Below are 27,835 nucleotides of genomic sequence, written 5' to 3' on the forward strand. Positions count from 1 at the left end.
ACCAAAATAGTTTTGCTTCATCAGGTATTTTAATATATAATTTGTTTTCTTTTTATATGCATCTATTTGCCTGTCAAAGGTAACACTTTTTGGAACATTCACATAAAAAATTCTAAATAATAATATGAATAGTCTAATACATTTTCAAAATACCCACATCTTTGATATATCTTCAAGTACATCATCTCAAAAACAACTTGTTCTTTAAATCACAGAATACATGCAATTACTGCGTTTAGAGAAAATATACATTGCTTATGACAGCACTTATCTTAAGCATTACATGTTTTTATATCCTTGTGTATGTAACTTAACAGTACACCAAGTTGTTAAACGCTAATATGTGTGTGTTATGAATTTGGTGAACAAACATTTTATGAACATATGCCTAAATTGTCTTGCCTTTTGTTTTTTTAAATATACAAAATGTACATAAGATTTTTAATTTTCAAAAGTGGAAAAAGAAACAAACAAAACATTTAGTTTTCTAATTATTCAATGTTATCTTGATTTTCAATTTGGAAACAAATTAAGTACTTAAGAAAATTAAGTCTCTTAACAGGCTAATAGATATTTTTAGCTGTTTTTGAGTAATGTCTGCTATGATGTGTTAATATTGCATAGTTTACCTACAGAAATATATAAAATTCAGTTCCCCAAAAACTAAATAAGAATGTAATTTTGCCACATAAGTATGTATATAATTTACTTAAATTTAATAAAATATAGAATTATATTAGTAAGCAATATCATAGTCATTCAGGAAAAATAAAGTTTCTCTGGAAGGATAGAACATGCAATAATTTTTAAAAGTTGTTTCTAAAACTTTAGCAAATATCTACATATGATTTATGTGCAGAAATTCCCATAATAGTTCAAAATTTAGCAAAATTGTAACTAAACTGAATCTTCAACCATGCACAGAATTAAATTACTTTCCAGAGAAAAATTGTCATTATTTATAAACACCAACTTTGGATCCAAAACCCTAAGCCTTAAAAAAAGTAATTGTTATTTATAAGACATACTCTTAATTCTAAGGCTTTCAAACAGTAGCTGTGAAACTCTTTTTTTAAAGGTATTATAAGTCATCTGAGAATGTTTATAGACATCAGTGACTAACATGGCAGCTGCGCTTGGATACAGGCACTAGCACCTGCTAGTTCAGTATCCTTGGGAGAATTATTTAACTACATTGACCTCCAGTTTTCACAGTGAAAAATTTACTAGATACAATTTTTGAGAGAATCATATGTGGTCATTCATGAGTATGAAGTGCTTAGCACATGAGCTTCTGCTTGTTTTTTGTTGTTGTTGTTTTTTACTACTCCTTCATATTTCTTTTATTTCTTTTATGACTTTTCCTTACTTTCTTTCTTTTTTCCTTGCTATTTTTCAAACCATTAGACCTTTAATCTCTTCCTGGATACCCACCCAATGAATTGTCCTTTTAGCCATGATTTCTAGAAAGTGCCCCTTTCCTGCTCATTTTCCCTTAAGGTGGTCCTAACATCTCATCAGATGATAGTTCTATGACCTGGGATGAATATATCAACTTCTCTAAATCTCAGCCCCCTAATCCATATAATGGAGATTATATGGTACTTATCTCATTGTATAATTTAAGGGTTAAATAAGTCAATGTTTGAAGCATTTAGAGCTGTTCTGGTCATGCTTAACCATGACCAATGTAATATTAATGGGTATGTATTCTTGTTCCCATTAGAATCTGATTAATAAATTATTTTCAGTAAAGAAAGGGTCACTGAATAGTCTAGACCTGGGAAGATCATATTGCTCTGATTCTTTATGAACCTCAGAAAAGAGAGCAGAAAAGTAGATTCCAATTATTATTTAAACCTTCCAAAATAATAAAAGCAAAAGTCAGTGAAAAATGTAGGGGAAGTTAAACATGAGAACTGACACATGCAGGTCATGTGCATCAAATTCATTACAAATCTTCTCTAATGAGATAGTTAACTGAAAACACACAGCTCTCCAGAGCAGCTACAGGATTTCTAGAATAAGTATTTTTTTTCTCTCATAAAAATAATATATTCAGGTTTTCTAAGCATTGTTTCCAGAAATCCAGTTTTGCGGGGGTGAGATGAGGAGAAAGATTAAAATCTTGAGGTACATTCAAAACGAGAGGATGCTGAATACATTTAGTGGTAAGTATTTGTATTATATTATAGTGGTAAGCATTTATATATACAATGAACTAGTGTTTCATTCTATAGTCTTCTCTTGACATTTAACGTCATTTAGAAAACTGGCAAATTTTATAGATGATTTTAAAATCCTAGGATATAATTTTTATGTTTCAAATTATTATTTTGTATATTGACAACAATTTTTTAAAAGCTCGACTTTTTTGCTTCTTAAATCTGATTTTTGAAGAGTGTCCGTTTACCAAACTTGACTGAGGTAGGCAGCAAGTTTCCACTGGTAAATTTTAGTTGAAGGAAGGGAAGGGGTTTTTATAGACCCTGACCCTTCTTACTTTACTAGATGATCAGTCCTTTATACCGTGGCCAATTCCAGAACTTTACAGGGAGGAGTCTGAGACCTGGAATCCCCCTTCCCTTTAGAGTACCAAATCTAGTCTCGAAGAGCTAAATACAGTTCCCACACAAGTGAGTATCGGCGGTTTACTTTTTCATTTTAGGAAGGTGAACATTTTCCTTTTACTACTGTCAGTTGCTTTCCCTTTTTGAATTTTATCCTATAATTCTTTGCTTTAGGAGTAGAATGGGGATTTTTTAAGGTAGTTCAGTCCACTATATTATCTTGAATTCTATTTTTATTTACTTAGCTTAAAGACAGATAAAGTATCTGATCAAACATTGCAAATAATTAAAATATATTCATATAAAAGTGTAAAATTTACCCTCATAAATATTATATCAGCAGTAGAACTATCAATCACTCTAACCATGTCAGGAATTACTGCACCTTTACATCTTTAGCAATTTGGTGAGAAAAATAGTGCCAATTCTTTTCATTTAATTTTGTTTACACTTTTTATTATTTTAAGTATCTATTTGGTATAACTTAATTTTTAAAGCTAAATGATTAGTAAAGAATAAAATATTTTCCTACTTACCAGTGAGTTTATCAAATTTTTACTTTACACATTCCTCCCAACTCCTCCACACGCTAAACAAAGCATATGCACACACACCTCTTGTCACTGTTGATAGACATAGGAGTTTGTTTATGATTACTGTTACAGCATATGTTTTTTTTTCTTTCTTTTTTATTGACTTTGTAATAATATTACATTAAAAATATATATGTGAGGTCCCATTCAACCCCACCCCCCACACCACCTCTCCCCCCTCCCCCCCCCAGCAACACTCATTCCCCTCATCATGACACATCCATTGGATTTGGTAAGTACATCTTTGGGCACCTCTGCACCTCATAGTCAATGGTCCACATCATGGCCCATACTCTCCTCCATTCCATCCAGTGGGCCCTGTGAGGATTTACAATGTCCAGTGCTTGCCTCTGAAGCGCCATCCAGGGCAACTCCATGTCCCAAAGACGCCTCCACCTCTCATCTCTTCCTGCCTTTCCCCATACCCATCAGCCACCATGTCCACTTTTCCCAATCCAATGCCACCTCTTCTATGTGGACATTGGATTGGTTGTGTCCATTGTTTTATATCACATTACTCTTCCGTCAAAGAGATTTTATAATTTCATATCAATGTAACCCAATTTTGAAAAATGTGGAATAATTTTATGTTTACCTAGTTTCAGTGGTGCTCACAACTTACTTTTATTGATTTTGAATTCTTGAATATTAAATTTCATTTCATTTTTTACTTAGTGGTTTCCAAACCTAAGATTTCTTTTTTTAAAACAGGTACATGTGCAAGCTGTTTTTAAAATTGTTCCAACTTATTACAGATCTGCCTTTTTTCATGAAAGACAACTTTTCTACATGTACAATTCTTGATTTTTAACCATTATTCTGAATTTTTGCTGTAGACATCATTTCATTGTCTTGTGGAATATGTTGTTGCATAGCCAAATATTTGAGGTCAGCATAAAAAATATTGAAGAGATGTAGCTTTCCTAGTCACTCAAGTTCATAAGTATTTTCCTTTCCTAGTCTTTCTATTTCGATTCAGAGAAATCAAATCTCAGCAAACAGCATTTTGTTGTCAGAAGAGCACCTTTATATAAAGAGACATACAGTGTGGAAGAATGGTGTAATGAACATTTTTGGTAAAATATTATTATAAGGATTTCAGAGATTCATATATCCTTTAAATTCGGATCATCAAGGAATCCTGGAGTGATTGAGTATAATTCCCTACCTCTGCACCAATAAAGAATGCCTCATAGAAACTATAAATTCTGCCTACCAAATAGCTTTCTGCTGAATATTTGAGGAAGGAATAACAGACAGGAAGGACAGTAGAAGTATCTGTTCCTAAGCAATGAATCTTTTTAGAGCTTAAAGATACAATAAAACAATATTATAAAGACTTTAGAAAGTCACCTTTAGAAAGAATGCTCTTTTTAGAAATAGAAGAATTCAGAACTGAGCCAATAATGCAAAGAAGTATGTAAAATAGCACCACCCATTTAAAAAAGTGCACTCTGGAGAGGGTGAGGAGAGTCAGAGAAAGCAAATGGTATGCCATTAAAGTAAGATGGACAAGATGAGGGAGGACTTCAAGAGAACTGGAACTACAATAACATAATAAAAATAAAATTGAGGGCAAAACACAAACAAAACTGTCACTTCAAATATCTGTGACAAGACAAGGAGAAAAACATTGGAAAGGCATTTCAGAATGGAAAGAAAAAGGACAAAAGTTTAAAATAATGAGAAACAAGGTGATAGCTTGAAGGCTGGGAAAAAGAATATGAAACCTATCAATTGCGAGTATTGAACAATTTACACAGATGGAAAGTAAATATTCAAATGAAGTAAGACTTAGACAAGTTGAAAAGATATGTGGTTATAGACTTGAAATGAGTCAACAATATCTAAGCAATATTAGTGATATAAAAAATCAACAAATAATTGCTGGCAAACAGAAATTGTCGCAGAAGGAACATAACGTACCTCTTAATGATAAAAGATCAATATTCCATGTCTTCAATCTCCAGTGACCAATTTATTTCAAAAGAGGAGAAAGCTGACAGTGTGACAGTGAGTGCCACTTTACTCATTTCAAAGAAGTCTGAGTTTTTAACATTCAGTAATGGCAAATCTTTCTACTAGGAGTCAGCATCAACATATTGAACACAGTATAGAGCTTACAATGACAAAGACCTTCTCTCCCCTCTTCTACTGAAATATTAACTGTAAGACAAATAAAGTAAAATGGATCAGTAAAATAAACTTAGACAATGTGTAATGTACAACAGCTAACTTGGCAAAACCTTTGCTTGACCCTAAAGGACTATACTTGTTAGAATTATTTCCAAATCAATAACCATTAGACCCAAACAATGTTGATTTGTGCCTTTCTGAAAGGTAAATGGCTTGAACAAAATCATTGCAATAAAATCTTCCACTCTAACAGTATTCATTTCAACAGGAAGCCAATAAATATGATTTTCATGAAAAGACAATAAATAATGAAAAGCCCAGAGTTTTATTTTTAATCAGCAAAAATTTAAACGCATTGCTATATAAAATGTCAGTATTGCCAGTAAGTCCTAATGTTACATATTGATACATATAACACACAGCTCTGAAAGTGAAGAGGCACTCAATCTTCCATATAACAATATAATATGAGGATTGCAAAAGTTTTTATGTATCCTTTAGTTTTTAAATATGTGATGAGAATTTACATTTAAATCCAAAAGACTATTTTCAGGACCATTTTTTAAGGAAGAAGCCAAAATTCCACAGTCTTATCATTAAACTCCCTCTCCTATACAGTGTGTGTGTATATGTATAATATATTGTTTATATATAGTACATATAATTAAAGTGATGCCATGGCAAAATTAGGTTTATAATGTACAATATACTTCAATTTAGGTGCAATCTTACTACATACAGTACGGAGTTTCTATCATTCTATCCTCTCATTCCTTATGGGAAACAATAAGTAAATGCTTATATTATAAATTTTAGGAAAAAAATAAGATTTTAAAAACAATATCTCTTTTTTCATAAAATATCCCTAGGAAAACTGCTAGAAGGAAATAGACTAATAGTTAAATTTGCTTGTATCTTGATGGTAAGCTTAGAGAGCTATTATAATTTAAATATTTGTACCAAGCCCTGTTCCAAAGAACTGAATTAATTTGTTTTCTTCATACTTTTCACTAGTTTATAATTATCCATATAAGTATGAATTACTTGATAAATTAAAAGTTGAAAATTCATCCACAGGAACTGTAATTTTGAATTCTAGATTAACACTTAGATCAGTATATTATAAGCAAGTTACTTAACTATATTACTTTTTTGGTCTAAATAGTTGTCATTTCAGCAATTTGTATAAGTATTAAAAGAGAGAGTCTAAAATATCCAGTATACTATCTAGAACATGAAAATATTCTATAATTAAGAATTTTCTGCTATTCAGAAGTTTCTCTTATCTTTAAATTTGATCTATGTATTTGCTTACTCTGATTTCTAGCTTTAAAATGGTATTGCCTTAGTATCTAAAGGATTTTTGTCTATTACATGGAATAAAATTCTTAGATGAGATTTGATTACACTTTTATACCTATAAGTTATATGCATACGGAGAACTAGACATGCTTCTAAAAATGATTAGCCAGTGTAAAATTTTGCTCTTTATTATTTTCACTGTTGCTTTTGTCTGTTGACTTTAGATGGAATGAAAAGAAGACAATAACTACACCTCAATATAAAAATAAAAGTTCTCCTGAATCTCCAGCTATTTTTTAAATACTTGCTGTGTCTGTGTACAACCACTTACTAGTAAACATAAAGTACTCAATTAAGCCCTATTGAAAGATAACATGTAAAAGTGAGGAAATAAATCAAGAAACAAACTATAATGCTTATAAAATAGTTCAATTTAGAGCACATATATAAGATAATTTAAAACATTTGTAAATATCCGGGGAAGTTTGTTGCTTTATAGAAAATTCCAATTTTGAATTTTTGTTATAGCCAATAATTATTCTGGAATTAATGTGTGCAAAATGTTTGCTTGAAATGAAAGCATATTAGAGTATATTTTTATTCATATAAGGATTCAGAATCAGAGTTACTTCAGTGAATCTGTATAAATCTGCAGGCCGATTTTGTACAGGCTTCTTTAGAAACGCCACTCTGAAAAGCTCCTGTTAGCTTGGGTAAGAAAATGAGTACCCATATAATCACAAATGCCCACTGATCGAGACTTTATTTAAAAATTTGCAAACAATACTGTAAAAACATTGTAAATCCTAAAAAGTTGCAACTGAGATTTACTTTGATAAAGACCATCTTGATCTATCAGCATGAGTTTAGTCTTTCCTGTAGAAACCAGGCAATAAAACTGGGAAATGGAAGGGGGAAGGGAGAAGCAGGGAGGGGAGGGCAGGAGAGGGGAAGGCAGGGGAGGGAAGAGAAGGGAAGAGTCCGATTGTGTGAAAATACCAGAGTAAGTAGAAGCTTGTAAAAATACATAGATCTTTAATAAAAGAATTAGCTATAGAGAAGTACTCCCCTTTCACAATATTGTTTTATCTCATATACAGTTACTGGTTATGCTGTATGATTTAACTGTTACAGCACTGAAAGGCAACTAGGGAAGAGGCAGAAAAGGGATAAAGGGAAAAATGTACATATAGAAATATTTCTTTTAGATATAATAAGTATAATGGTATTTAAGGAAGACAAGATAAAAATTACTCAAGGCTAGCTTGGTTCTCACTGAGTAAAAAGTGGGCAATTATTGAGTTCCTCGTTGCATATCTAATAATCAAACCCTTGGTCCCCATATAAGTAAGCTCTGGGGAGTCATCTTGGTACACACCAGGTGTTCTGCCTTATACTCACGTGAGTATTCTGCCTTATAATCGCTATCACTGATTTCCCACCCATTTGTCCTGTTTCTTGGCTTCCGTTGTGAATGACAGATTCTGTTGGAACAACACAGTATTGGGGGTTGTATACTTGCTGCCCAAGCCCATACACACTCATTCTTTTCTGGGAAGCAACTTAATTGGAAGCCATCTGTAGAGAAATAGTCAAATTGTTCACTTGTGCTGTTAGCTTATGATCGTAGATGTCTCTTCTGGTAACTGGTGCTAACTTTCTGCTTGGCTGACGCCTTCCTCAGGGCCCATTTGCAGACTAATCACTGTCTGGTCCAATGATTTGTCAGTTTGCATCTTGGAATCAGAAAAAGACCTCCTATCTGCATAAGCTTTCATATCTGCCTGGCTGGAACAGCTGTTGGTTCCCACTTACAAGCCAATTAGGCTTAGGCCAGCTTTTAATTTTCCCTTATCAAAACGTCTCGGTTTTTCTTAATACTTAACTGCAAGGTCAACTGCAATGTCTACTTTGTATGGAATCCTTTTGTGTTAGTAAAAATTGCGAGAACCATCAACATAATCTCAACCTGGGTCATATTTTCATTCTCAAAAAGAACATTTGCTTCAAATGTCATGTGGCTTCATACTATAAGTCTGAATAGCTTTAATAATGTTGCCATATTCTCCAACTGAGGCCAGTTTAATGAGGACTCATTGGCCTTCTTCACTAACCTGCCTGTAGATTGTTTACGAGTTTGCAGAAGATTATGCCATCTTTCAAAGGCAACTGAAAGTTCATGCCAGTTCTCGTGCCAGTCACATCTTCTTTCTAACTGCAAAGATCTTCTTCTGCCTGATGATCATATCTGGACGCAACCTTGTTCTTAACCCCAACCAAAGTTTCGTAGGAGGGTCCTTGCTGAAGTGTGTCATGGTGGTTCGTGAAGCTAGAGGACGTTGCCCTGGACTCTGCAGGTCTCCTGCACCCTGTTTCCTCACTCCTGGCTCAGAGGTGCAGACTCAGGAGGCGATGCTTGCAGCTTGCTCGTCCTGGCAGGGCAAGAAATCGATGCCACTGTGGGGAGTGAGGGGTGCCTTGACAACTTGGTCCTCCTGGGTCCCGCAAACCTTCCTGGCCTGCCCCGGAGTCCTGCTCCTCCTGGATCTTTTTAAAATTTACTGGAGCAGAAGGCTCCCAGGGAGAATCACACACAAGAACAATGACTTCCTGATGTATTTTTCAGAGGGATAAATATGTTTATGAATCAGTGCCTACAATTTTAAACAAAACTTTGTTTGTATAGTACAACATTTTTCAAATTGCCTCTTCTATTCTAAATTCCCAGAAACAGATCACTGAAAACACAATGTATTCCAAGACATTGACAAATGACTGGAGTTATAATCCACTAAAAATGTAATTGCAGAAACAGAAAAATAAAAGCTAGTACATAGACTATATCACAAAAGTTTCCTCCGATATTTGTCTTCCCATTTGTTTGCAAAGTAGAATTTAAAGTGAAAATAATATGAAAATATGAAAATCTAAGACTTCCCACTTGTCCATGTTTATCGATCAAATGGTCCTTTTCTCTGACTTATTTATTGATGTCCCTCAACTTAGTTTTTCAATAGCATGTTAAATCATTTCAGAACTTGAAGAGCCAGGGCATAGGAACACTATTAAGCATTGAACAAAATACTCAGATTCAATAAGTGTTTTGAATAAAAGGCAAATGAGTAGGTGATTTCGTCTCTGTCCCATTTTCATGAGCAACCTACTTACCTAGGGTAGCATTTCTTGCTTTTCCAGTCATTCATGTTCATTATCTGCCTTAAAGCTTTTCCACTATAGTAAATTCACTTCAGTTTTGAAAATTTCTCACTAGAAAAATTAAAGTGGTTTTAATCTGTGATGATCTTTAGATAGAAAACAGGATAAAAACTCACAGGTTAAGATTTAAATAAGTAGGTTTGAAGTTCACCATTTTTTTATAGTATTATGCTAGGTACTCAAAATTATTTGCTAGAAGGAAAAACGAAGGGAGGGAAAGAGGAAGGGAAAGAGAAGGGGAGAAAGAGAAAGAAATTTCTAAAATCTAGTACAATGAAATATCTAATACACTTAGAGAATTAAATCAGAGGAGAAAGGAGAAAACTTGTAAGAGAACACCAGTGATGATCAGATAAAGGAAAAAAAAACATCAAAATACAGAACTATGAAAATACTAGAACCTGAGATCTGCACCAGCAGGCTGTAGACACTATTAATGTGGCAGAACAGTTCAGGGCATTACTTGTATGTTATTTATATTAAATAAATACATGAATTCCTGTTGCAAACAGTCTCAACAGTGAAGAAAGCACAGATATTCAGAAAGAACTTCTGGAGGGTGCTCAAGAAAATAAAGAAAAAAATTGATTTAAGCAAATCACCATGGAGTCAGAGGAGGGAAGGAATCTAAAGTGAATATATAGTTAAAAAATAATGGACATAAAGACATTAAAGATAGTATGTCAGAGTTGATGACCTAGTATGCTATGTTGTCTTTACCTAAAAGAAAAACAAGTCATAAAAATTATATAGAACTTTTATAGTATGTGTAAGATAAGATGGTAATGTTGGGTTCCCAAAAATGCATGGTCCAATGTAAACATCACACCTTACTGTGCTGTAAAAGTAGTTATATTTATATCCTTAACACATTTTTTACAACTGTCCTTATTGCCAATAAATTCTGTATCCAAAGGCAGAGTTCCAAGAATAAAATTATTTTTATTTTATCCTGCTTGGTGAAATAGTGAGATGAAAAAATATTGAAAACGGGACAAAATATTTCTAAATTATACAGTAGGGACACTAGTTTTTCTCTATTGATAAACACAAATCAAACACTAACATAAATGGAATTATACTATTTCTTTTGTTTTAATTATACTATTTCGGAGTTATATAATATATTGTATTTATATGTGTATCTATGAAAAACACCCCAATATAATTTTTATTATAGCTCTTTCTTGGATATTCTAAGTTTATTAATTAGAAATATTCACGACTGCCTTTTAAATTTCACGGGTAAGTCTAAACTCATTTGTTGTAGGAAGAGCAATACCCTCTCCTCCACCCTCTCAAAGAGTTCAATGCCTTATGCCCTAATCCTTAAAACCTGTTGTAGCAGTTTGATATGGTTATGAATTCCAGAAATAGCCATCAGATTATATTTGTAATCTCATCTGTACCTGGGTGTGATTAAGTTATGATTAGGGCTTTGATTGGGCCACATCATTAGGGTGAGAGTTCCCACCACTTGGTGGGTGGGGACTCACAAATAAAAGGCATGGCAAAGGACAGAGTTGAGGGTTTTTGATGTTGGAGTTTTGATATTGGAGTTTGAAACCTTAAGCTGGAGCCCTGGGAAGTAAGATCACAGAAAGAGAAGCCAGCCACAGGAAGAGAGGAACCCTGAGCCCAGGAAGAAGCAAGCCCTGGGAAGGATGGAACCTTGAACTCAGAGAAAAGCAAGACCCTGGAAGGGAGGAACCCAGGAAGCCGGAACCCCTGCAGCCATCGGCAGCCATCTTGCTCCAACATGTGAAACTAGACTTTGGTGAGGGAAGTAACTTATGCATTATGACCTGGTATCTGTAGTCCCTACTCCAAAGAAATACCCTTTATAAAAACCAACCAATTTCTGGCATTTTGCATCAGCACCACTTTGGCTGACTAATACACCTGTTAATATGTTAATGTATTACCTTATATGGCAAAAATGAACTTCACAGAGGTGATTAAGTTAAAGATTTTGAGATGGGGAGATTTTGCTAGATTATCCAGAGGAACTCAGGAGCATTGGAGTCAGAGAAAGACGTATGATGATGGATGCAGAGGTCAGGGAAAGAGGGAGACATTGGAAGAAGTGAAGATGGAGGAAGGAATGAAAATATATTATGAATGGAAATTCTTATGGTTTTCATTCAGGGAAAATATGCCCTCTATTTTATTTCTTCCTCTCCATTTTTAATACCTCACAACTAAAAAATAATTAGGTTGTCTCATATTTAAAATGTATAAAGGATTTGCTCAAACTTTTCTCACATTCTCTTCCTCTCACCAATGAAGAACTTATTGTAAAAGTTGGCTGAAATCTATACCATCTCATAACTCATTTTCTATCCATTTTTATACCCCATACAATGGAGATTCCATCCCCTATACTTTTCAAAAAGCATTATTTCAAAGAAAATATTCTCCTGAGCACTAACTTTATGGACTATTTTCCAATATTCACTCTTTTAAATTGTAAATGCATATACATTTTGATCTAGTAAATTACTTCTCAACATTTATTCTGTAGCTATGTTGTTGCATATAGACAAAAGCACATATAAAAATATTTTTAAAATAAAAACTGGAAAGAATTTAAATGACCTACACAAGAGGAATGATTTAAAGAATTGTAGTTTCTTTAAACAGTGGGTACAATGCAACTACTATAAAAAATATGGTAGGTTTATATTTAAAATAACTAAGGTTGCCCTAATAAGAAATTGAGAACCAGTTTGCTAAAGTTCAAGAAAAGAATGGTGATTTACTTTTTACCATATGTATTTTTCTGTTTGAACTTGCACTAAATAGGCTCATTAGTTTTTTAAATATTGTCTTTTTAAAAGAATAGATGTATTAAAAGTACCAAAACAAATACTGGATTTGAAGACCATAGTAAATGAAATAAAACATCCCTTAGGAATGTTTCAACAGCAGAGTGGAGCTGGCAGAAGAAAGAATCAGTGAACTTGAAGAGAAGACCATTGAAATATTTCCAGCAGAGAATAAGAAAGAAAGAAAGAATGAAGAAATGTGAATAGAACCTAAGAGAGCTGAGCAACACTATCAAACATACCAATGCACACTTTGGAAGTCACAGGAGAAGAGAGAAAGGAGCATAATTTATATATTTTTAAAAAGTGGTATAAAACTTCTCAAATTTAATGAGACATGAATACACATATCTGCAAACAGGATGAAATTTATAAGAGTCATGTCCAGATACATTATATTAAGTCTGATGAATGCCAAAGACCAAAAAAGAATTCTGAAAGCTTTAAAACAAAAGCAACATATCACATACAAGGGAACCCCAGTATGACTTAGTGCTGGTTTTACATGAGATAGCAAGGATGCAAAAAGGCAATAGACAGTGGGATAAAATACTTAAAATGCTGAAAGAAAGTAATTTGCCAACCAAGAATTTTATATCCAGTTTGTGATGGTTAGGCTTATGTGTCAACTTGACCGGGTACTGGTGCCCAGGTATTCAGTCAAACAAGCAGTGGTCTAATTGTTACTATGAGGATATTTTGTGGTCTTAAATCATCAGTGAGTTAATTGCATCTATGGCTGACTACATCTATAATAACTGAGGAGACTGCCTTCAGCAATGAGAGTTGTCTCACCAATCAGTTGAAGGCCTTTAAAGGAGAAGTGATTTCAGTAGTCAGGGAGATAATTCCCATCTCTACTTCAGACAGCTTCTTCTAGGGAACTAGTTCATTGAGAACCTTCATCAGAGTTCTGGGCTTGCACCCTGCCCTATAGAATTTAGGCTTGTGCATCCCCATAGTCACGTGAGGCAATTTTATAAAAATCTCCTAATACTTACAGATACCTTCTGTCAGTTCTGGTTCCTTAGAGAAACTGACACTGTTGAAGATAAGTTGTTATCAAGTCAAACTTGATTGCTATAGATTTAAGATGTGAAAAATTAACCCACTGTAAACAAAAACAAACATCTGAAAAATATACACAGAAAGAAATGAGAAGAGACAAAAAATGGTTCACTACAAAAAATCAAATCAAAATGAAAGTAGGCAGTAATATAATGGCAGAATTGAGGGATACAAAAGATTTAAGACTTACAAATTTAAATGAAATAGGCACATTATATTTCTTATTTCTTATTTATTTATTTCTCTCCCCTCCGTCCCTCACCCCAGTTGTCTGTTCTCTGTCTCTATTTGCTGCATCTTCTCTTGTCCGCTTCTGTTGTTGTCAATGGCTTGGGAATCTGTGTTTCTTTTTGTTACATCATCTTGTTGTGTCATCTCTCCCCATGTGTGCAGCACCATTCCTGGGCAGGCTGCACTTTCTTTCCTGCTGGGTAGCTCTCCTTACGGGGCTCACTCCTTGTGCGTGGGGCTCCCCTACGCGGGGGCACCCCTGCATGGCAGGACACACCTTGCACGCATCAGCACTGTGCATGGGCCAGCTCCACATAGGTCAAGGAGGCCCCGGGGTTTGAACCACGGACCTCCCATGTGGTAGATGGATGCCCTAACCACTGGGCCAAGTCTGCCGCCAGCTACACTATATTTCAAAGAAATTTTTAAAAATCGTGTAAGGACTTATCTATTCCCTCCTATGGATATCAGTGCCATGTCCACCTCACAGACACCACTGCCATGCTGATTAAGAGGGACACACAGTGCATAGATTGTTGACTTAAGGAAGAAAAGGTAGAAGACTTACTTTCTTAATGCACTGCTTTACTCTCTACCTTTAATGATAGAAAAAAGGATATATTAGTGAGAGCTCTAGCATTTGGAAAGTATAAACCTACTCCGAAGAAACTGGGAAAAACTGTAAGTAATAAATGAAAATGTGATGAATTATCTTTCCCTCAGCATTGTAGGTGCTAATAATATACCTGATTATTTTTTAAGCGACAGAACATTTTCATATAGAACCATGATATCACTTTAGTTGTGGCATTATTTTGAGTCCAATAATGCAGAGTTACAGAAAAAAGAATTGGATATCTTCAATGTTGACATTTTGGGCTCTTTCAAAGCCATATATTATAACAGGTTTTCAAACTAGTAATGTTGAAGTCCCTGGAGCATTCTAGGTTTTAATTTCTGATAAGGAAAACATAGATAGCTATAACTCACATAAACACAAAGGTCTTTGTGGCCCTCAATATTTTTGTTAAAAATGTAGAGGATTTTTGAGACAAAAAAAAAGAGGGAAAACCACTGAGAATTATCCACAGACTTGATTGGTCCATTTCTTGTGATGACCCCAAAAGGAGCCATTGTTATGGAATTCCAAACCCCTATATAAGTCCTTCAGTTTTAGATTTGTAGTCCACTAATGCAGAAAGCTGTTTTGACAATATGATAGCCAGGCCCTGAGCCTCAACAGACTTCAACTCCTACACTCTGATTTATTGGACTTACCCCACTCAGCTAACATGGAGTTGAAGAATGTCAACCACCACACCATGGAGCCTAGAGTGCCTACAACTGAAAGCAGGAGGATTGCATCCAGTATCCATGTGGAATCTAAGCCTCCTCCTGACATAGATGTGCAATGGACACAACCAATCCAAGGTTCACGGAGAAAATGTGGCATTGGTGTGGGAAAAGTGGCCATGGTGGCTGCTGGGTGCAGGAAATGGGAGGAATAGCTGAGATGTGGAGGCGTTTTCGGGACTTGGAGTTGTCCTGGGTGGTGCTTCACGGACAATTATGGAACATTGTGGATCCCCCCAGGGCCCACTGGATGGAACGTGGGAGAGTATGGGCTATGATGTGGACCATTGACCATGAGGTGCAGTGATGCCCAGAGATGTACTTACCAAATGCAATGGATGTGTCATGATGATGGGAGAGAGTGTTGCTGTGGGGGGAGTGGTGGGGTGGGGGCGGTAGGGTTGAATGGGACCTCATATTTTTTGAATGTAATATTTTCTTTATTCTTTATATCCAAATATAAAGTTATTTGAAGTCATTGAGAATGACAGAAACCTATCACATTATGGAGTATGTTAGTAGAGGAGAACTCTTTGAATAACTTGTGGTTCAAGGCTCTCTGGAAAAAGAAGAAACCCAAGAGAAATTTAATCAAACAATATTGCCTCCAAAAGTATATTTCCCACAAGGACTTGAATACTGAAAACCTTCTGTTGGGAGCAGATGGGAATGAAAATATTTTTTAAGTTGGAGATTTATACTAAGATTGTAAAGAAAACACAGGAAAGAGAGGTTTAGAGAAAAGTATAGAAAAGAAGATTATTTGTAATGGTAATTATAAGGGCAAAAAGAGAAAAAATAGGATATGATATATAAATGTAATGATAAAATGGTTGAAGTAAGTATTGCCTTCACAGAGATAGTGACAAATTTTAATGGATTAAGTTCCCCAATTAAGAGACACAGATTGGCAAAATTGGTTAAAATATATAATCTATATGTTGTCTATAAGAGACTCACCTTAGATCCAATTACACACACAAATAGTAACAAAAAAGACCTGTGGTAGCTATATAACATTGGGCAAAATAGACTTCAAATGCAAAACTGTTGTAAGAATCAAATAAGGACACTATATATTAATAAAAGGGAGAAATCTACCAAGAAGAGAAAACAATTATAAATATTTATGCACCTAATCAGAATGCCCCAAAATACTAGAGGCAAACACTGGCAAAACTGAGAAGAGAAGTAGATGCCTGTACAAACTTTGTGGGAGACTTCAATATACCACTCCCCAAATAAACCAAACATCTGAGACAGAACCAATATAGAAATAGAGATCTTGAATAATGCATTAAAGGAACCAACCCAAATGGGCATATGCAAAATATTGCACCCCAAAACAGCAGGATATACATTCTTCTCAAGCATTTGTAGATCATTCTCCAGGATAGACCCCATGTTAGGTCATAAGACAGGTCTTAGTGAACTTAGAAGATTAAAATTATATACAAAGCACTTTTCTGGACCACAGACGGAAGAAGCAGGATATCAATAATGGTCAGAGAAGTGGAAAATTCACAAATAAATGGAAGTTAAACCAGCACACTCTTAATCGGTGGATCAAGCAGGAAATTGCCAGAGAAATCAGTAAATCCCTTGAGGTGAATGAAAATGAGAACATAGCATATCAAAACTTATGGAATGCAGTGAAGGCAGTGGTGAGGGAAATTTGCAATCCTGAAAGTCAACATTAAAAAGGAGGAAAATGTAAAAACAAAGATCTAACTGCACATCTAGAGTAAGAAGAAAAAGAACAGCAAACTAATGCCAAGCAAACAGCAGGAAAAAAGAAAAAAACAAAATAGAGCAGAATTAAATGAAATAGAGAATTTTAAAAACTGGACATAGCAATGAGAAGCTGGTGTTTTGAAAAAATTAATAAAACTGACAAATCCTTAGCTACACTAACAAAGGAAAAAAAAAGAAAATGCAATTAAAATCATATATGAGAGAGAGGACATCATCATAGGCACCACAAAAATAAAAACGATCATAAGAGGTTACTATGAAAAATTCTATGCCAACAAGTTGTACAACTTTAATGAAATGGACAAATCTCTAGAACAATGTTCTTAACCATTTTTGTTCCATGGACCCCTTTGCCAGCCAGGTGAAAATCAGGGACTCCTTACTAAGTCCACACTATACTGTGTATTATTTAATAAAGATATCACACCTGCACCAACAGGCCTCACCAGAATTTTTTTTTATTTCAATCCAAGCTCCAAGCTCATGGACCCCTTAAGAACCTCTGCTCTAGAAACACACAAACAACCTACACTGATCCTCAGACAGACCAATCACAAATCCTGAGATTGAGTCAATCATCAAACCAGTGTCCCCCCACCCCCACCCCACAGCAAAGGAAAGTACAAGACCAGATGGTTCCTGGTAAATTATACCAATCATTCTGAAAAGAACTAATACAAATATTACTCAAACTTTTCAAAAAAAATGAATACAAAGGAACATTACCTAACTCATTCTATGAAGCCAACATCACCCTAATACCAAAGACACATAAAGTTACTACAAGATAAAATAATTACAGACCATTTTTCTAGTGAAATTAGACACAAAAATCATCAACAAAATACAAATTGAATCCAACAACAAATTAAACACATTATACAACACGATGAAGTGGATTTTATCCAAGGTATGCAAAGATGATTCTACATAAGAAAATCAATTCATGTAATTTACTATATTAACAAAATGAAAGGGAAAACCCACATTATCATCTCAGTTGACAAAGAAAAGGCATTTAACTAAATCCAGAATCTTTTCCTGATAAAAACATTTAGAATGCTAGGGATATGAGGAAACGTCCTCAACTTGATAGAGAGCATATAAGAAAAAAACCACAGCTAACATCATACTTATAGGGAAAGGCTAAAAGCTTTCCTTCAAAGATCTGGAGCATGACAAGGAAGCCCACTGTCATGGTTAGGTTATGTGTCAACTTGGCCAGGTAACTGTGCCAAGTTGTTTGGTCAAGCAAACACTGAGCTAACTGTAATACAAGGGCATTTATGGACTTTAGTCACCATTGACTTTATTGCAGTGGTAAATCATAGATAGCTGGTTATCATTACATCAGTCAGGGAGATTGCCATCAGCAATGAGTGACACTTAACACAATCAGTTGAATCCCTTAAAAGGGGGAGTTATTCCAGTATTGAGAAAGAATTACCCAGCTCATCTTTGGACAGCCAATATCCCCCAGAACTTATCAAGAATCTTCAATGGACTTTCACTGGAGCTCCTAGTTGCAGCCTGCCTGCAGAACCTAGACGTGCATCCCCACAGCTGCATGAGAGGCTCAGATATGTCTCTTACTATCAAAAGATATCCCTTGTTGAGTCTGTTTCCCTAGAGAACCCTGACTAATACAACTTGGTACTGGGAGTGGTCCTTGAAGAACAGAATCTTAAACATGTGGTGTCTGAGGTGGTTCTGGGAGTTTTGCATTGTTTCTACCCTAATTGGACTCAAGGGTACTGATGACTCCCTTTCCAATAACAAAGAGACTTCTAACAATCCATGGTGCGAGTTGGCAATTGAGATCCGCAAAATAGCATCACTGGATTCCCTTACTTCCATGCTTGTAAGAAGCAAGGATTTGGGTGGGAATGTTTTCAACACCTTAAAAGAGTTCTGTGGAGTCAAACTGTGTAATGATGTTGGACGGCTCCTCCTACATACTCTAGATACTGTTACCAAAGAAAGGGATGAGTTAAAGGCTTCAATTTTGAAACTTAAACACCAAATGTATGATGCAAAAGTTTTTATGTGTGCTCTGAAAGAAAATCTTGTCTCCTGTAGCCACAGGCTCAAGATATCTGAGAACCAAACTCAGACTCTCATTGGATGAGTAGCGGAGTTAAAAACGAAACTAAAATCTCAACCCTACAGGGTTTCTATAGTAAAAGTGAAGGCATTGATTGGAAAAGAGTGGAATCCAGAGAATTGGGATGATGATGATATTGATAGAGACATTGGAACCCTGAATTCTGCTGAGCCTTTACCAGATAAGCCTGCATAGCCTGCCCTATCCAGACCACACCTTGTCAACCTTGTATCATCCAGCCTCCAGCCTGGCCCAGGAAGTCTGAAACAACTTCCAGCCCTGCGGTGGGTACCAGTCAAACTGAACCTGACCTGCCTAGCCTCTGGTTTGCCCCAGGGAGCCTGGACCTCCTCCCAGCCTTGAGCATGTACCAGCCAAACTCCAGCATGCCCCTGTCTCACCAGAAGAAAATGCAAGGGAATGCCCTGAGGTCAGTAGCTTGCAAAGGCATTACTAATCCTTCTTCTTATGCACTCCCACCATGTCTCTTGCCTTTGAGACCTATTACTAGACTAAAATCACAACAAGCCCCTAAAGGTGAAATACAAAGTCTGACCCATGAGGAAGTAAGAAATACTCAGAAAGAAGTGTATAATTTTCCAACTTATATAGACAGAAATCAGGGGAATATGTGTGGGGATGGATACCAAGGGTATGGGATAATGGTGGAAGGAATATAAAATTGGATCAGGCTGAATTTATTGATATGGCCCCACTAAGCAGGAATTCTGAATTCAACCCTGTAGCTCTAGGAGTTAGAAAGGGCTCTAAGAGTTTGTTTGGGTGACTGATTGGAATATGGGTCAAAAGATGGTTTAGCATGCCTGAGATTGAGATGCCTGACTTGCTCTGGTACACAGCAGAAGAGGGAATTCAAAGTCTTAGGGAGATTGGAATGCTAGAATGGATTTACCATTTTAGACCTGCCCATCCACCCCAGGAATGTCCAGAGGACACACCTTTAACCAGGACTGAGAGGAATAAATTTGTAAAACTAACTTCATCTTCCCTGAAGAGCTCTGTGGTTGCTCTTCTCTGTAGTCCACATATTATTTTAGGGAGGGCTGTGATGGAATTAGAATCATTAAACATTATGGTGATGATTGGATCAGTCTTGTAAAAGTCAAGCATCGGCGGTTAATCACCAATGTCAAGGGGGGCATGGCTATTGCAATGAAAGGCAGATTCAGAAAAGAACTCAAAATAGACTGACTCATGTAGAGTTATGGCATTGCCTAATACATCTTGGGATACCTAACAGTGAAATACTCAAGCAGTCTACTAAATTTCTTCTTGATCTGTATAAACAGAAGAGTTCTAGGGCAGGTGACTGAAACCCTAACTCAAAGGACAGACACAGAGAATCACAGCTCTTTAATCAACTCCCAGGCTGAGACAGTTTACAGACCCAAAACCCCTTGAATAAGGAGGAGGCCAGGTCTCCTTGGGGAAGGATCCTGTTAAACTGCCCCAAATTTACACTGTTAATCTTCCTCCCACCTAGGAGACCAATGGTTTATGGAGGTCAGGTCATTAATGGAGTTTTAGCTCAGGTCTGTCTCACAGTTGGTCCAGTGGGTTCCCAGACCCATTCTGTGGTTATTTGCCCAGTTTCTGAATGCATAATTGGAATAGACATACTCAGTAACTAGCAGAATTCCCACATTGGATCCCTGACTGGTGGAGTGAGGACTATTATGATTGGAAAGGCCAAGTGGAAGCCACTGGGACTGCCCCTACCTAGCAAAATAGTAAACCAAAAGCAATCTCAGATTCCTGGAGGGATTGCAGAAATTAGTGTCACCATCAAGGATTTGAAGGATACAGGAGTGGTGATTCCCATCACATCTCCATTCAACTCTCCTATTTGGCCTGCATAGAAAACAAACGGATCTTGTAGGATGACAGTAGATTATCATAAACTTTACGAAGTGGTGACTCCAATTGCAGCTGCTGTCCTAGATATGGTATCACTGCTTGAGCAAATCAACATGTCTGCTGGTATCTGGTATGCAGGTGTTGATTTGGCAAATGTTCTTTTTCCTTAATTGCTATTATTAAGGACCACCAGAAACTGTTTGCATTCAGCTGGCAAGGCCAGCAGTATACCTTCACAGTTGTGCCTCAGGGGTATATCAAATCTCTAGCCCTATGTCATAATATTGTCCACAGGGATCTTGATTGTCTCTCCTTCCCACAAGACATCACACTGGTCCATTATATTGATGACATCATGTTGATAGGACCTAGTGAGCAAGGAGTAGCAAAGACTCTAGACTTATTAGTAAGGCATTTGCATGAGAGAGAATGGAGATAAATCCCACTAAAATACAAGGTCCTTCCACCTCAGTGAAATTTCTAGGTGTACAGTGGTGTGGGGCATGTCAAGATATCCCTTCTAAAGTGAAAGACAAACTGTTGGTAGGTCTCTTTGGATCTTGCAGACAACCATTCCTCATTTGGATGTGCTATTCTGGCCCATTTATTGGGTGACCACAAAAACTGCTACTTTTGATTGGGGACCAGAACAGGAAGAGGCTCTGCATCAGGTCCCAGTTGCTGTACAAGAAGCTGCACTACCAATTGGGCCATATGATCCAGCAGATTCAATGGTGCTGGAAGTTTCCTTGGCAAATAGAGATACTGTCTGGAGCCTTTGGCAGGTCCCTATAAGAGAATCACAATGCAGACCCTTAGGATTTTGGAGAAAAGCCCTACCATCCTCTACCGATAACTACTCCCCTTTGAGAAACAGCTTTTGGCCTGCTACCGGGCTTTAGTAGAGACTGAATGCTTCACCATGGCCCATCAAGTTACCATGAGACCTGAGTTGCCTATCATGAACTGGGCATTGTCTGACCCACCAAGTTGTAAAGTTGAGTGTGCACAGCAGCATTCCATAACAAAATGGAAGTGGTATATACAAGATAGGGCTTGAGTGGGTCCTGAAGGCACAAGTAAGTTACATGAGGAAGTAGTCCAAATGCCCACGGTCACCACCCCTGCCATGAGACCTTCTATTTCCCAGCCCACAGCTTTGGCCTCTTGGGAGTCCCTTACAATCAGTTAACAGAGGAAGAGAAAACTCAAGCCTGGTTTGCAGATTGTTCTGCATGATATGCAGGTACTATTCTAAAGTGGACAGCTGCAGCACTGCAGACCTTTTCTGGGACATCCCTGAAGGAAAGTGGTGAGAGTAAATCCTCCCAGTGTGCAGACCTTTGAGCAGAGCACCTGGTTGTTCATTTTGCTTGGAAGAGGAAGTGGCCAGAGGTGCATTTGTACACTGACTCATAGGCTGTTGCCAATGCTTTGGCTGGATGGTCAGGGACTTGGAAGGAACATGATTGGAAAATTGGTGACAAAGAAGTCTTGGGAAGAGTTATGTGGATTGGACTTTCTGAGTGGGCAAAAAACATGAAAATTTTTCTTTCTCACATGAATGCTCACCAGAGGGTAACTTCAGCAGAGGAAGATATTAATAATCAAGTGGATAAGCTGACCCATTCTGTGGCTAATGCTCCGCCTCTTTCCCCAGCTACTCCTGTCATTGACCAGTGGGCTCATGAACAAAGTGGCCCCAGAAGTAGGGATGGAGGTTATGCATGGGCTCAGCAACATGAACTTCCTCTTACCAAGGCTGACTTGGCTACAGCCACTGCTGAGTGCCCAATCTGCCAGTAGCAGAGACCCACACTCAGCCAGTGATATGGCCTCATTCCTCGAGGTGACCAGCCTGTTACCTGGTGGCAGGTTGACTACATTGGACTACTTCCACCATGGAAGGGACAGCAATTTGTTTTAACTGGAGTAGACACATGGTCTGGATATGGATTTGCATTTCCTGCATGCAATGCTTCTTCCAAAACTACCATTCACGTACGTACCAAATGTCTTATCTACTGCCATGGCATTCCACACAGCATTGCTTCTGATCAAGGAACCCATTTCACAGCAAATGATGTGCGGAAATGGGTACATGCCCATGGAATTTATTGGTCTTACCATATTCCCCATCACCCTGAAGCAACTGGATTGATAGAATGGTGGAATGGCCTTTTGAAGTCTCAATTATAGCACCAACTAGTTGGCAATATTTTGCAGGTCTGGGGCAGTGTTCTCCAGGAGGCTGTGTATGCTCTAAATCAGCATCCACTCTATGGTACTATTTCTTCCATAACCAGGATTCATGGATGCAGGAATCAAGGGGTGGAAATGGGAGTAGCACCACTCACGATTACCCCTAATGACACACTAGGAAAGTTTCTGCTTTCTGTCCCTGAAACCTCAAACTCTGCTTGTCTGTAGGTTTTAGTCCCAAAAAAGAGGGGTGCTGTCACCAGGGAATAAAGCAATGATTCCACTGAACTGAAAGTTAAAACTGCCACCTGACCACTTTAGGCTCCTCTTACCTCTGAGTCAACAATCAAAGAAGGGAATTACTCTACTGGCTGGAGTGATTGATCCTGACTATCAAGGGGAAATAGGACTGCATCTACATAATGGGGGTAATGAAGAGCTTCCCTGGAATGCAGGAGATACTCTAAGGCATGTCCTAGTACTGTCGTGTCTTATGATTAAAATCATTGGAAAATTGCAACAATACAATCCAAGCAGGACTAACAATGGCCCACAATCTTCAGGAATGAAAGTTTGGGTCACCCCACCAGGCAAAGAACTATGGCCAGCTGAAGTGTTTGCTGAGGGTAATGGAAACATGAAATGGCTAGTGGAAGAAGGTAGTGATAAATATGAACTTCGACCATGTGACCAGTTAAAGAAACGAAGACTATAATGATCATGAATCTTTCTTCCTTGTTTCATTATGATGGTGATTATATATGTATAAAATGAATTTCTTTGTCTTCTTTCCCAAACTTTCCCTTTATCATGTAACAAGTTGTATCCATTTCATGTCATAATATTTGAGGATGTCAAATTTGAGAGTGAATATTACCCAAGAACTTGCACCCTATTCTATATAGAATTAATGCATTTCAGGTTGTATGCAGGAGAGTTGAACATTGTTAGGTGGAAATATATATATATATGCATCCCTCTTACTGTTTTTACTTAGAAACTAAGTATGGTTTAAGGTAATGTGTATGGTTGCTGAATTGACAAGGGGTGGACTGTGATGGTAGGCTATTGTGTAAACTCGGCCAGGTAATTGTGCCAAGTTGTTTGGTCAAGCAAGCACTGAGCTAACTATAATACAAGGGCATTTATGGACTTTAGTCACCATTGACTTTACTGCAGTGGTAAATCATAGATAGCTGGTTATCATTACATCAGTCAGGGAGATTGCCATCAGCAATGAGTGACACTTAACACAATCAGTTGAAACCCTTAAAATGGGGAGTGATTCCAGCATTAAGAAAAAATTTCCCAGCTCGTCTTTGGACAGCCAACATCTCCCAGAACGCGTGAAGGATCTTCACAGGAATTTCATTGGAGCTTCTGATTGCAGCCTGCCTGCGTGCAGAACCTGGACTTGTGCATCTCCACTGTTGCATGAGAAACTCTGATATGTCTCTTACTATCAACAGATATCCCTTGTTGATTCTGCTTCCCTAGAGAACTCTGACTAATACACTCACTATCACCACTCTTATTCAACATTGTGTTACAAGTTTTTGTTAGAGAAGATAGCCATGAAAAAGAAATAAAAGGTATCCAAGTTTGAAAGGAAGAAGTAAAACTTCCCCTATTTGCAGATGACATGATCCTACATATAGAATGCCCTGAAAAAATCTACAACAAAGCTACTAGAGCTAATAAATGAGTTCAGCAAAGTGATGGTATATAAGATCAACATACAAAATTCAGTAGTGTCTCTATACACTAGGAATGAGCAATCTAACAAGGAAATCAAGAAAGAGATTCTACTTACAATAGCAACTAAAAGAATCAGATATCTAGGAATAAATTTAACTAAGGATGTAAAGGACTTGTATCCAGAAAACTATACATTGTTTAAAGAAATCAAAGAAGATCTAAATAAAATGGGAGAACATTCCATGTTCATGAGTTAGAAGACTAAATATCATTAAGATGTCAATTCTACCCAAATTTATTTATAGAGTCATTGCAATTCCAATAAAAATTCCAACAGCATTTTTTGCAAAAATAGAAAAGCCAATTCTCAAATTTACTTGCAAGATGCTCTGAATAGTTGAAAACATCTTGAAAAAGAATAATGAGATTGACAGACTCACATTTCCTACTTTCAAGAATTTTATAAAGCTACAGTAATCAAAACTGCATGGTATTGGCAAAATTATAGAAATGTTAACAATGGAACTGAATTGAGAGTTCAAAAATAGACATCTCTATGGCCAATTAATATTTGACAAGGCCACCAAGTACACTCAACCAAGATAAAATAGTGTCTCCAACAAATGCTGTTGGGAGAACTGCATATCTATATCCAAAATAATGAAAGAGGATTGTTTTTCAAGACTTATATAAAAATTAGCTCAAGATGGACCATAGACCTAAATATAAGACTCAGGACCATAAAACTCACAGAAGATAATGTAAAGAAGTAGCTACAAGATATTGGTAAGTAATGTTTTCATAATCTTTACCACCAAAATATAAGAAATGAAAAATAAATAAATAAATGAGACTCTCAAAATTTAAAACTTTTGTGCTTCAAAGGAGTTTGTCAAGAAAGTGAAAAGGCAGCCTACTCAATGGGACAAAATATTTTGAAATCACTTATCAGATAAGGATATATAATCCAGCATATATAAAGAAATCCTTCAACTCAATAATAGACAAACAGCCCAATTAAAAGTGGCAATAGACTTGGACAACTTTTCCAAACACCAAATATAAATGGCTAAAAAGCACAAGAAAATGTATTTAATATCACTAGCCATTATGGATATTGGCTAGCCCAAGTATCCATCAACCGATGAATGGATAAACAAAATGTGATATATATATGATGGAATATTATTCAGCTGTAAGAAGGAATGAAGTACTGACACACACAGCATGTATGAACCTGAAGGACTTTATGTTGAATGAAATAAGCTGGAAACAAAAGGTCAAATCTTCCATGATGTCACTGATATGAACAAGTATAGTGAGCAGACTCATGTAGGTAGAGTTTGGAAGATAGGTCACCAGGAGATAGAATGGGTATAGATAATGGTGAGCCAATGTTTAATACATGCAGAATTTATAATTATGTTGATTGTATTTGCTTAGAAATGGATGGAGGTGATAGTGGCACAGCATTGTGAGTGTAATTAATAATACTGAAGTGTGTGTGTGAACATCGTTGGAGGGGGAATTTTTGGTCATTACTGTTGCTAGAAGGAAAGCTAGAGAATAAAACAGGGGTCTGTATAACACAGTGAGCTCAGGGGTGGCCAATGTTTTTGGTGAGTAATTCACATAAAAGGTTCTTTCAGTAGCTATAACAAATATCCATCACAAGTATAGGGTGTTAATAGCAGGGTGATATATGGGGAAAAATGCACCGAAAGCATACTTTGATGGAATATATATTTATACATTCTTGTTGTTACAGTACCTTTTCTTGATAGATAGAAGCCCACACAGAAACTAACGAAACATTAAGCTTTCATTCTAGGGAAGCCCTAATACTTTCTCAAATAAAAAGGCAAAAATCTCTGGAATATATAAGCCTTGCCTAATCAAAGAAAACAGGTCAAAATGCCAAGCCCTCAATCTTAATGCTTGTACTTAATAACAGTATTCCTGTAATAATGAAACTAAGCCTATTTTTAATTAATGCCTGAGAATTGTCTTCTGAAAAGGAGGTAACTCTTACCTTCTGAAAAGGTTTTATTAAATAAAACAGAGGTTTTTGGGGTGAAAGGTTTTCAAAGTAAGTCAAGAAGCCATTCTGGAGGTTACATTTATACAGGTCTCAGACAGAGTTCACAAACTACCACAGTAAATAAAACCTAAAACAAAAGTGCTCCTGAGGGCTCTAGGGATGTCCGGACAAGCTAATCAGCCTCAAGAAATCAATATCCCCTTGACTAATCCTATTTGGGAATATGTGAAAATCTATTTATCCAATATAATATAGTTAAACTCATTTATAATTTCCTAATAATGATTCTTGTACTCATTTTTTTTAACCTATAATTTTCATTGTACCTGTTAAATATATTTCTTAGAGAATTAAACCTTCAGATTGTTCATATGCCAGTTGAGCCCTGAAACACAGCAGAGTTATGGCCAACTCCTGCTCTCCAGTTCTTCAGTCTAGATCTGGACAATGAACAAAATGATGATGATGGATAAGTTTCATTCCCAAAACAAGGAGTATCTTCAACTGCTAGTAGAACAATTCCTTTGTTCTGCCCCATAGTATCATAATTCCCTCTTAGTCCTGAGCAGTCAGAATGAACTATCATCTCAGCTTCATCAAGATTGAGGAATGAACAAAAATAAAGGGTGAGTGTAGCAATGGACCATAAAAAGCAAATTTATTGTTTTTGTAGTTAATTTTTTGTGTCACCAGACTAATTTCTAACTGATATAAAAAATGAAATTGAAACAAAAGAATCCATGAGCCGTAAGTTTCATTCATTGTTAGTATAAATAAGAAACAAGTACTGCTTTTAAATGTGAGATACTAAAAATCATAGGGGAGCACATTAAGGAAGCATGTTTTACATATGCAAATAC

At 36.5% G+C, this 27,835-nt stretch overlaps 1 protein-coding gene and 1 pseudogene across 3 annotated transcripts in view; both read right to left on the reverse strand.

Moving 5' to 3' along the window:
• Positions 1-27,835, reverse strand: part of BRINP3 (BMP/retinoic acid inducible neural specific 3) — a 534,695-nt gene that overhangs the window by 459,211 nt on the left and 47,649 nt on the right. The gene's annotated exons all lie outside the window — the stretch shown is intronic.
• Positions 7,926-9,804, reverse strand: LOC139436349 (calponin-3-like; annotated as a pseudogene).

The sequence above is a fragment of the Dasypus novemcinctus genome, chromosome 13 (genome assembly GCF_030445035.2).
Source record: "Dasypus novemcinctus isolate mDasNov1 chromosome 13, mDasNov1.1.hap2, whole genome shotgun sequence".
Classification (NCBI taxonomy): Eukaryota; Metazoa; Chordata; class Mammalia; order Cingulata; family Dasypodidae; genus Dasypus; species Dasypus novemcinctus.